Source organism: Ranitomeya variabilis, chromosome 3 (genome assembly GCF_051348905.1).
Source record: "Ranitomeya variabilis isolate aRanVar5 chromosome 3, aRanVar5.hap1, whole genome shotgun sequence".
In the NCBI taxonomy this organism is placed as follows: Eukaryota; Metazoa; Chordata; class Amphibia; order Anura; family Dendrobatidae; genus Ranitomeya; species Ranitomeya variabilis.
In genome coordinates, this window is record NC_135234.1 from 722,958,594 (window position 1) to 722,970,931 (window position 12,338).

General features: G+C 44.2%; 1 protein-coding gene across 11 annotated transcripts in view; it reads left to right on the forward strand.

The window, feature by feature from the left end:
- The window catches only part of PARP4 (poly(ADP-ribose) polymerase family member 4), a 318,181-nt gene that overhangs the window by 160,443 nt on the left and 145,400 nt on the right, over positions 1-12,338 (forward strand). The window lies entirely within an intron of this gene.

The window sequence follows — 12,338 nt, forward strand, 5'->3', positions numbered from 1 at the left end:
ACCGCTGAACACTAGAACAAGCTGCTGGAGACCATCGGACATGCAGGGCCCGCGCTGGGAGCAGGTGAGTATGGGACAACCACCGCTCCCCCTCCCCCGCCACCCCCCTCCACCGACAATGACTCGAGTATAAGCCAAGAAGGGCACTTTTAGCCTAAAAAAATGGGCTGAAAATATCGGCTTATACTCGAGTATATACGGTACTTTGCAAAGTTAGGCACATTGGAGTATAGGCCATGAGAACTCCGAGAGATCTCACCTATGTACTCACATTGCTTTCTCATGTTCTCCAGTGTTCGTGACTGTAGAAAAAAATAGATAATTATCCACCACTTGAACAACCTCTTCTCAACCACTATTTCCTTAAAGGAAAATAATAACAGAAAACTCACCTCTGGTATGGGCGCTGTTCCAGTATTATCAGCACTGGCTCTCACAGATCTCTGGTGGTCCGCTTCATTCTCCTCTCCTTCGATTGTAACTGACTTCCAGAGGTAGTAAGAGAGTAGCCGCAGCTCTGACTCCCTCCAGATGTGAATTATCTCCGAAGGAGGGGAGAGTGAAGTGGCCGCTGACTGGCTGCGGGGATTGTGTGACAATGCCCTGGGAGATGTGAGTGCTTCCTCAAGATGTGAGAATAGGCCGTTATTATTCTACTTGGGGAAAACATAGTGCTTGAGAAGGGGTTGTTCGAGTAGAAGACCACCCCTTTGATGACATTGGCTGTATGTTTGAGGTCGATGTCCCACTACAGCATAAATTTGGAACCAGTCAGAAGCCTTAGTGATGGTATTGCATGATGGATAAGTATCTGCCTGACCTTGGGTATATGTACTGTATGTCTTGCCACAATTTCTGACTTGATGGGTTGTGAATTTTTGAAATCAGAAGAAAATAGCAAATAAAAAGTGTGTGAAGCATTCTCCGTGCACTTCGATGTGCTGTTCCCCCAAAGTGTTAGTACAGTCATGGACAAAAATTTTGAGAATGAGACAAATATTAATTTTTCCAAAGTCTACTGCTTTATTTTTTCTAATGGCAATTTGCATATACTCCTGAATGTCAGAGTGATCAGCTTAGCAGCAATTACTGTACTTGCAAAGTCAATATTTGCCCAGAAAATAAACTTTAACCCCCAAAACACATTTCAACATCATTGCAGTCCTGCCTTAAAAGGAGCAGCTAACATCGTTTTAGTGATTGATCCATTAACACAGGTGTGGGTGTTGATGAGGACAGGGCTGGCGATCAATCAGTCATGATTAAGTAAGAATGACATCACTGGACACTTTAAAAGGAGGCTGGTGCTTGGTATCATTGTTTCTCTTCAGTTAACCATGGTTATCTCTAAAGAAACACGTGCAGCCATCATTGCACTGCACAAAAATGGCCTAACAGGGAAGAGTATCACAGCTACAAAGATTGCACCTCAGTCAACAATCTATCGCATCATCAAGAACTTCAAGGAGAGAGCTTCCATTGTTGTCAAAAAGGCTCCAGGGCGCCCAAGAAAGACCAGCAAGCGCCAGGACCGTATCTTAAAACTGTTTCAGCTGCGGGATCGGACTACCAGCAGTGCCGAGCTTGCTCAGGAATGGCAGCAGGCTGGTGTGAGTGCTTCTGCACGCACTGTGAGGCGGAGACTCTTTGAGCAAGGCCTGGTTTCAAGGAGGGCAGCAAAGAAGCCACTTCTCTCCAGAAAAAACATCAGGGACCGACTGATATTCTGCAAAAGGTACAGGGAGTGGACTGCTGAGGACTGGGGCAAAGTCATTTTCTCTGATGAATCCCCTTTTCGATTGTTTGGGACATCTGGAAAACAGCTTATTCGGAGAAGAAGAGGTGAGCGCTACCACCAGTCTTGTCTCATGCCAACTGTAAAGCATCCTGAAACCATTCATGTTTGGGGTTGCTTCTCAGCCAAGGGAATCGGCTCACTCACAGTCTTGCCTAAAAACACAGCCATGAATAAAGAATGGTACCAGAATGTCCTCCAAGAGCAACTTCTCCCAACCGTCCAAGAGCAGTTTGGCGGCCAATAATGCCTTTTCCAGCATGATGGAGCACCTTGCCATAAAGCAAAGGTGATAACTAAATGGCTCATGGAACAAAACATTGGGTCCATGGCCTGGAAACTCCCCAGATCTTAATCCCATTGAGAACTTGTGGTCAATCATCAAGAGACGGGTGGACAAACAAAAACCAACAAATTCTGGCAAAATGCAAGCATTGATTATGCAAGAATGGACTGCTATCAGTCAGGATTTGGTCCAGAAGTTGATTGAGAGCATGCCAGGGAGAATTGCAGAGGTCTTGAAGAAGAAGGGTCAACACTGCAAATATTGACTTGCTGCATTAACTCATTCTAACTGTCAATATAACCTATTGGTACTCATAATATGATTGCAATTATATTTCTGTATGTGATATAAACATCAGACAAACACTAATAAAAACCAGAGGGCAGCAGATCATGTGAAAATATAATTTTGGTGTCATTCTCAAAACTTTTGTCCATGACTGTAGAATACTCCTGACTATTATTAACCCCTTCATGACCTTGCCGTTTTTTGCAATTCTGACCAGTGTCCCTTTATGAGGTAATAACTCAGGAACGCTTCAACGGATCCTAGCGATTCTGAGATTGTTTTTTCGTGACATATTGGGCTTCATGTTAGTGGTAAATTTAGGTCGATAATTTCTGAGTTTATTTGTGAAAAAAACGGAAATTTGGCAAAAATTTTGAAAATTTCGCAATTTTCACATTTTTAATTTTTATTCTGTTAAACCAGAGAGTTATGTGACACAAAATAGTTAATAAATAACATTTCCCACATGTATACTTTACATCAGCACAATTTTGGAAACACATTTTTTTTTTGCTAGGAAGTTATAAGGGTTAAAATTTGACCAGTGATTTCTCATTTTTACAACAAAATTTACAAAACCATTTTTTTTAGGGACCACCTCACATTTGAAGTCAGTTTGAGGGTTCTATATGGCTGAAAATACCCAAAAGTGACACCATTCTAAAAACTGCACCTGCACCCCTCAAGGTGCTCAAAACCACATTCAAGAAGTTTATTAACCCTTCAGGTGTTTCACAGCAGCAGAAGCAACATGGAAGTAAAAAATGAACATTTAACTTTTTAGTCACAAAAATGATCTTTTAGCAACAATTTTTTATTTTCCCAAGGGTAAAAGGAGAAACTGGACCACGAACGTTGTTGTCGAATTTGTCCTGAGTACGCTGATACCTCATATGTGGGGGTAAACCACTGTTTGGGCGCACGGCAGGGCTCGGAAGGGAAGGAGCGCCATTTGACTTTTTGAATGAAAAATTGGCTCCATGTCGCGTTTGGAGAGCCCCCGTGAGCCTAAACATTGGAGCTCCCCCACAAGTGACCCCATTTTGGAAACTAGACCCCCCAAGGAACTTATCTAGAAGCATAGTGAGCACTTTAAACCCCCAGGTGCTTCACAAATTGATCCGTAAAAATGAAAAAGTACTTTTTTTTTCACAAAAAAATTATTTTAGCCTCAATTTTTTCATTTTCACATGGGCAACAGGATAAAATGGATCCTAAATTTTGTTGGGCAATTTCTCCTGAGTACACCAATACCTCACATGTGGGAGTAAACCACTGTTTGGGCACATGGTAAGGCTCGGAAGGGAAGGAGCACCATTTGACTTTTTGAATGAAAAATTATCTCCATCGTTAGCGGACACCATGTCGCGTTTGGAAAGCCCCTGTGTGCCTAAACATTGGAGCTCCTCCACAAGTGACCCCATTTTGGAAACTAGACCCCCCAAGGAACTCATCTAGAGGCATAGTGAGCACTTTAAACCCCCAGGTGCTTCACAAATTGATCAGCAAAAATGAAAAAGTACTTTTTTTCACACAAAATTTCTTTTAGCCTCAATTCTTTCATTTTCACATGGGCAACAGGATAAAATGGATCCTAACATTTGTTGGGCAATTTCTCCTGAGTACGCTGATACCTCATATGTGGGGGTAAACCACTGTTTGGGTGCACGGCAAGGCTCGGAAGGGGAGGCGTGCCATTTGACTTTTTGAATGGAAAATTAGCTCCAATCGTTAGCGGACACCATGTCGCGTTTGGAGAGCCCCTGTGTGCCTAAACAGTAGGAACTCCCCACAATTGACTCCATTTTGGAAACTAGACCCCCAAGGGAACTTATCTAGATGTGTAGTGAGCACTTTGAACCCCCAAGTGCTTCACAGAAGTTTATAACGCAGAGCCGTGAAAATAAAAAATATTTTTTTAGCCCAGAATTTTTTTATTTTTGCAAGAGTAACAGGAGAAATTGGACCCCAAAAGTTGTTGTCCAGTTTCTCCAGAGTACGCTGATACCCCATATGTGGGGGTAAACCACTGTTTTGACACACGTCGGGGTTCGGAAGGGAAGTAGTGACGTTTTGAAATGCAGACTTTGATGGAATGCTCTGCGGGCATCAGGTTGCGTTTGCAGAGTCCCTGATGTGCCTAAACAGTAGGAACTCCCCACAAGTGACTCCATTTTGGAAACTAGACCCCCAAGGGAACTTATCTAGATGTGTGGTGAGCACTTTGAACCCCCAAGTGCTTCACAGAAGTTTATAACGCAGAGCCGTGAAAATAATAAATGTGTTTCCTTTCCTCAAAAATATTTTTTTAGCCCAGAATTTTTTATTTTTGCAAGAGTAACAGGAGAAATTGGACCCCAAAAGTTGTTGTCCAGTTTCTCCTGAGTACGCTGATACCCCATATGTGGGGGTAAACCACTGTTTGGGCACATGCCGGGGCTCGGAAGGGAAGTAGTGACGTTTTGGAATGCAGACTTTGATGGAATGGTCTGCGGGCATCATGTTACGTTTGCAGAGCCCCTGATATGCCTAAACAGTAGAAACCCCCCACAAGTGACCCCATTTTGGAAACTAGACCCCCGAAGGAACTTATCTAGATGTGTGGTGAGCACTTTCAACCCCCAAGTGCTTCACAGAAGTTTATAACGCAGAGCCGTGAAAATAAAAAATAATTGTTCTTTCCTCAAAAATTATGTTTTAGCAAGTAATTTTTTATTTTTGCAAGGGTAACAGGAGAAATTGGACCCCAATAGTTGTTGCCCAGTTTGTCCTGAGTACGCTGGTACCCCAAATGTGGGGGTAAACCACTGTTTGGGCGCACGTCGGGGCTTGGAAGGGCGGGAGCACCATTTGACTTTTTGAACGCAAGATTGGCTGGAATCAATGGTGGCGCCATGTTGCGTTTGGAGACCCCTGATGTGCCTAAACAGTGGAAACCCCTCAATTCTAACTTCAACACTAACCCCAACACACCCCTAATCCTAATCCCAACTGTAGCCATAACCCTAATCACAACCCTAACCCCAACACACCCCTAACCACAACCCTAACCGCAACACTACCGTAACCCTAATTCCAACCCTAATCCTAACCCTAATCCCAACCGTAACCCTAATCCCAACCCTAACCACAACTGTAACCCCAACACACCCCTAACCCTATCCGTAACCCTAACCACAAGCCTAATCTTAACCCTATTTCAAACCCTAGCCCTAATTCCAACCCTAACCCTAATTCCAACCCTAACCCTAAGGCTATGTGCCCACGTTGCGGATTCGTGTGAGATTTTTCCGCACGATTTTTGAAAAATCTGCAGGTAAAAGGCACTGCGTTTTGCCTGCGGATTTACAGCAGATTTCCAGTGTTTTTTTGTGCGGATTTCACCTGCGGATTCCTATTGAGGAACAGGTGTAAAACGCTGCGGAATCCGCACAAAGAATTGACATGCTGCGGAAAATACAATGCAGCGTTTCTGCACGGAATTTTCCGCACCATGGGCACAGCGGATTTGGTTTTCCTTAGGTGTACATGGTACTGTAAACCTGATGGAAAACTGCTTCGAATTCGCAGCGGCCAATCCGCTGCGGATCCGCGGCCAATCCGCTGCCAATCCGCTGCGGATCCGCGGCCAATCCGCTGCCGATCCGCTGCGGATCCGCGGCCAATCCGCTGCGGATCCGTGGCCGATCCGCTGCGGATCCGCGGCCGATCCGCTCTGTGTGCACATGCCATAACCCTACCCTTAACCCTAACCCTACCCGTAACCCTACCCCTAGTTCTAACCCTAGTTCTAACCCTAACCCTAGTGGAAAAAGAAAAAAAAAATATTTTCTTTATTTTATTATTGTCCCTACCTATGGGGGTGATAAAGGGGGGGGGTTTATTTATAATTTTTTTATTTTGATCGCTGTGATAGAACCTACCACAGCGATCAAAATGTACTTATAACGAATCTGCAGGCCGGCAGATTCGGCGGGCGCACTGAGCATGCGCCCGCCATTTTGGAAGATGGCGGCGCCCAGCGAGGAGACGGACCGACACCGGGAGCCTCGGTAAGTATAAGGGGGGGGAGATCGGGGCACGGGGGGGGCGTCGGAGCACCGGGGGGTGACATAGGAGCAGGGGGGGAGCGGGCAGGAGGACGGGGGAGCGGAGCACAGGACGGAGGGGACCGGACCCCATAACGGAGCACTGGGGGGGCGATCGGTGGGGTGGGGGGGGGTCACTTCAGGTTTTCCAGCCATGGCCGATGGTATTGCAGCATCGGCCATGGCTGGATTGTAATATTTCACCAGTTTTTTAGGTGAAATATTACAAATCGCTCTGATTGGCAGTTTCACTTTCAACAGCCAATCAGAGCGATCGTAGCCACGGGGGGGTGAAGCCACCCCCCCTGGGCTGAAGTACCACTCCCCCTCTCCCTGCAGATCGGGTAAAATAGGAGTTAACCCCTTCACCCGATCTGCAGGGACGCGATCATTCCATGACGCCACATAGGCGTCATGGGTCGGGAAGGGGTTAAAAGGAGAGTACCAAAAAGTGTTGTGAACTACCGTGAGCCCATCAGTATGTAGGGGAGCTTGTCCTGAAAAGAATCACACCTCTATTGTCAAAATCTGTGATTTATGTTCCCAAAAATCTATCTTTTTCCCCAATCATTCTGCTTGTGTGGCACCTTCACCCTTCACTGATTGACAGTGCTGGTTTTTGTCAATTTGTTATACATATCAAACCACGCTGTACTCACCTCCCATGGGGCCACTTGTGAGTCTGCTCTTCGCTGCTGCTCCTGGTGTCTGGCATTGGCTGTAGTGCTGATGTCACGTCGACAGCACTGCAGCCAATCATTGAGCTCAGCCCTGACTGTTCGGCTGCCTTGCTGTTGATGGGAAGTCAATGCCTGACGCTGAGATCAGGGGTGGAGACTCGTTGGTGAACCCAGAGAAGCTGAATACAGTGTGGCATGTTACGTTTTAGCAGACTTGCAGCTGGGGCAAAAATTGTTTGAAGGGGACAACCCGATTATTGTTTTATCCAAGGCTGTCATACATGATGTGCCCTTTATTTGAAACAGCACAAATAAATCTTATAAACATTGTGAAACAAGAAGGGTCCACATCATAATCCATGTAGTCCCACCAAACCAGGATAAAAATCCCTAAATTAGGATTATGGGGATCTGAAATGGTTAATATACACCAATATCTAATAATATAACACTTGTCCGCAGTACCACATAAAGTGCAAAAGCGTGCAACACCAAAAGGCATATACTATTATTATTTATTTTTAGAGACCAATTGATGTTTATGGTGCTGTACATAAGAAGGAGTTACATACAAAACACAAATATAAATTACAATGAGTAAACTAACAATGTCAGACTGGTACAGAGGGGAAGAGGGCCCTGCCCTTGTGGGCTTACAGTCTACCGGATAAAGGGAAAAGATGCAGTAGGTTGGGGGGTTGAGGCAGCTGTGATGATGGTGAGGTGGCAGGGGGTTATTGCAGGTTGTAATGAGCTGGCAGCTGGGTTATTGCAGGCTCTAAGCTTTCTTTTTCATGTTCCGTCTGAGGTTTCTGCATCTGGCAGATATAATTGGACATGTTGGGGCACAGATTTCCAGAGGATGGGGGATGGTCAGGAGAAATCTTGGAGGCAATTGGGTGAGGAATGTATAAGTATGGAGGAGAAAAGAAGGTCTTGAGAAGACCGGAAATTACGTGTTGAAAGGTAACTGGAGATTAGTTCTGAGTTATATGGAGGAGACAGATTATGGACAGCTTTGTAGGCCAATGTTAATAGTTTGAACTGGATATGTTGGGGAATGGGGAGCCAATGAAGGGATTTGCAGATGGGAGAAGCGGAGGAGTTTCAAGGCGAGAGATGGATTTGCCTCGCTACTCCTAAAGGGGAATTCCTATGTCCAAGATCCTATCTCAATATATAGTAGGTGTAATAATAATATTAACAACTACCTCCAATTAGAAATGTAGTATATTTTTTCTGGTTCGCTATGTCTCTTTCTTCTTGTGCAGGCATTGTCGGACCTTAGGTATTCATCGTTACAACCACTAATATTAGCTGGTTGCTAATGGTCGTAACCATGGATACCTAAGATCTTGCAATGCCTGCACATGAGGAGTGAGACATAGTGAATCTGAAAAACTATACTACATTTCTAATTGGACATATTTGCTACTATTATTATTACACCTACTACATATTGTGATAGGATCTTAGAGATGGGGATACCCCTTTAAAGACTGACAGGAGAGGTGCGACTGTTAGGAGAGAGGGGGATATTGCAGTAGTCGAGGCAGGAGATGATAAGGGCATGCACTAACTTTTGGAGGTGGCAGGACACGGCAGAGTCGAGGTTCCGATGCAGTGGACTTGCTGTACAAAGGAAAGTGTGATATTATTTATTGTCATAGATCAGTTAGGGGAGTTGGGTGAGAAGGAGGAAAGATGGTGAGTTCAGTTTTGTCCACATTGAGCTTTGGGAAGCGTAAGGAGAAGGATATAGCTGATAGCTACGCAGGGATTTTGGACAGCAGAGTCTGTCGAAGGCAGAGGACAGATCTAAAAGAAGGAGTATATAGAATTGTTTGTTTCTGTGACAGTAAGTAAGTCGTAAGTAATTTTGGTCATGGCAGTTTCGGTGGAATGGTGGGGACAGAACTAGATTGTAGGTTGTCAACGAGTTAGTTAGATGAGTGAAGAGAAGAAAGTTCAGCATGGACATGCAGTTTCAGGAGTTTGGAAGCGGATGGAAGCAGCAATATGGGGCAATAGCTGGATATAGATGTCCGGTCGAATGATGGCTTCTTTAGGATAGGTGTGATCGTGCCATGTTTGAAACCAGAAGGGGTTGAAAAGATGGATTAGGGCTGTGATACGCTGCCTGGTGGTGAGATTGGGGAGGAGGTGGGATGGGATAGGATCAAGTGCACAAGTGGTGAGTTGTGATTTGGAGAGGAGTTGAGTGAGCTCTCCTTCAGTGATGGTGGGGAGGATGGTTATGGGGGAGGAGCAGTGGTCTTGTATATATACCGTGTAAATTTACAGTGAAGGAAATAATTATTTGATCTCTTCCTGAATTTGTAAGTTTTCCCACTGACAAAGGCATGAACAGTCTATAATTTAAAGGGTAGGTTAATTTTAACATTGAAAGATAGAATATCAAAAATAAAATCCAGAAAATCTCATTATATAAATTATATAAATTTTTTTGCATTTTGCAGTGATAAATAAGTATTTGATCCCTCTGGCAAACAAGACTTAATACTTGTTGGCAAGCACAGCAGTCAGATGTTTTTTTGTAGTTGATGATGAAGTTTGCGCACATGTCAGGAGGAGTTTTGGTCCACTCCTCTTTGCAGATCATCTCTAAATCATTAAGATTTTGAGGCTGTCGCTTGGCAACTCGGAGCTTCAACTCTCTCCATAAGTTATCTATGGGATTAAGGTCTGGAGACTGGCTAGGCCACGCCATGACCTTACTGTGCTTCTGTTTGAGCCACTATTTTGTTGCCTTGGCTGTATGCTTTGTCACTGTAATGCTGAAAGACCCAGCCACGACCCATTTTTAATGTCCTGGTGGAGGGAAGGAGGTTATCACTCAGGGTTTTACGGTACATGGCTCCATCCATTCTCCCATTGATGCGGGGAAATAGTCCTGTGCCCTTAGCAGAGAATCACCCCCAAAATATAATGTTTCCACATCCATGCTTGACAGTGGGGGCGGTGTTCTTTGGGTCATAGGCAGCATTTCTCTTCCTCTAAACACGGCGAGTTGAGTTAATGCCAAAGAGCTCATTTTTTGTCTCATCTGACCACCGCACCTTCTCCCAGTCACTCACAGAATCTTCCAGGTGTTCATTGGCAAACTTCAGATGGGCCTGCACATGTGCCTTCTTGAGCAGGGGGACCTAGCGGGCTTTGCAGGAGTTTAAATCTTTATGGCTTAATGTGTTACCAATGGTTTTCTTGGTGACTGTGATCCCAGCTGCCTTGAGATCATTAACAAGTTCCCCCCGTGTAGTTTTAGGCTGATCGCTCACCTTCCTCATGATCATGTCTTCAAAGGGAGATTTGTAGTTAAAATTCTGCGCTGCCGCTAAGATGAATTTCAGGAGAGTATAGTTGATCCACAGTGGTTTTATTCAACGCGTTTCAGGGGTCTCATGCCCCCTTCATCAGGAAATATCACCTGGTATTTCCTGATGAAGAAGGCATGAGACCCCTGAAACGCGTTGAATAAAACCACTGTGAATCAACTATACTCTCCTGAAATTCATCTTAGCGGCAGCGCAAAATTTTAACTACAAATCTCCCTTTGAAGACATTATTTTCTCTGGTCGGCGAAAACATTATTTTGTCTGGTCGGTGAAGACTGTGGATCTACAGCAGCTGCCATCTATATGCTCTAATCTCATCCTAACCAGGTGAGCAAATTTGGTGTATATTCTCCTCTGTGTAACGTGGATAAGACCCTATTGCGCTCTTTGTCTCCCCATTGTCTTGCAATAGCTTCCTCATGATCAAGGATACCCCACGAGGTGAGATTTTGCATTGAGCCCCAGATAGATGTCGATTGACAGTTATTTTGTATTTCTTCCATTTTCTTACATTGCACCAACACTTGTCTCCTTCTCACCCAGCGTCCTACTTATGGTTTTGTAGCCCATTCCAGCTTTGTGCATGATCTTGTGTATGATCTTGTCCCTGACATCCTTATAAAGCTCTTTGGTCTTGCCCATGTTGTAGAGGTTAGAGTCTGACTGATTAATTGAGTCTGTGGTCAGTAGTCTTTTATAAAGGTGACTATGCAACAGAGCTGTCTTTGATATAGGTAATGAGTTGATTAGGAGCGTCTAACTGGTCTGTAGGAGCCAGAACTCTTAATGGTTGGTAGGGGATCAAATACATATTTCTCACTGCAAAATGCTAATTTATATAATTTATACAATGTGATTTTCTGGATTTTATTTTTGATATTCTATCTCTCAATGTTAAAATTAACCTCCCCTTATATTATAGACTGTTCATGTCATTGTCAGTGGGCAAACTTACAAAATCATCAAGTGATCAAATACTTATATTTCATGGGATTTACAGTGAAGGAAATAAGTACTAAAGTGCATATAGAATCATAATAAAGTGGCAATGTCATATCCAAAACATTGCCATAATAGTATGATCTAGTAAATGGCGAAAGTTGACGAAGGCTCCATTTGACATACTGGGGAAAATTTCCTAATGCATATTACTGCTCTGGCTCTTTCAGCTGAAACGAAACACTGGCATCGTGAGTCCCGTGGACAAGGCCATGATAATCACTGGCCTGCGGACTACATGATGCAGCCTCAGGGGCCACATGTGGCCCGCGGGGCGCGTGTTTAAGACCCCTCCTTTAATCTACAGGAAAATAAAGGAGGATAGGCAGATCGGAATAAAATCTTCAAGCTTTATTTATATCCATAAGGTTCCACATGGTGATGGTAAGTCACCACTCTTGACACGTTTCTGGCATCTCCTGCACCCGTAGTCATACAGTATGGAATGTGAGGTGCCTATCCTCCTTTATTTTCCTCCTCTTCCTTTCCTCCTCGTATTAATTTAAAGTACGGTGAGCACTATTTTTTTTGCTTTAATTCATAGTCTGTGTACTTTGGCACCAAACGACTATATATCGTGCATTTCACCTGTAGATTGCAATCCTCTAAAGCATTAGGAGGAATAGTTAGGAATGGCTTTGGTTCCTCTAGTTAGAGACAAGGAACAACTCCTCATTACTTTGTAATTAGTCTTTAGCTTCAAGGTGTTAACTAGACAACTCATGGTAGAGGACCAAATTTGGGTCCAGTCTTCATTAGAGAGTGTGGAGCCAATATTGGCTTCCCAGCGAGAGGTATAGATGAGGTGGCGTCTGTGAGGGGTATGACTTAGATGGGTATAGAGGA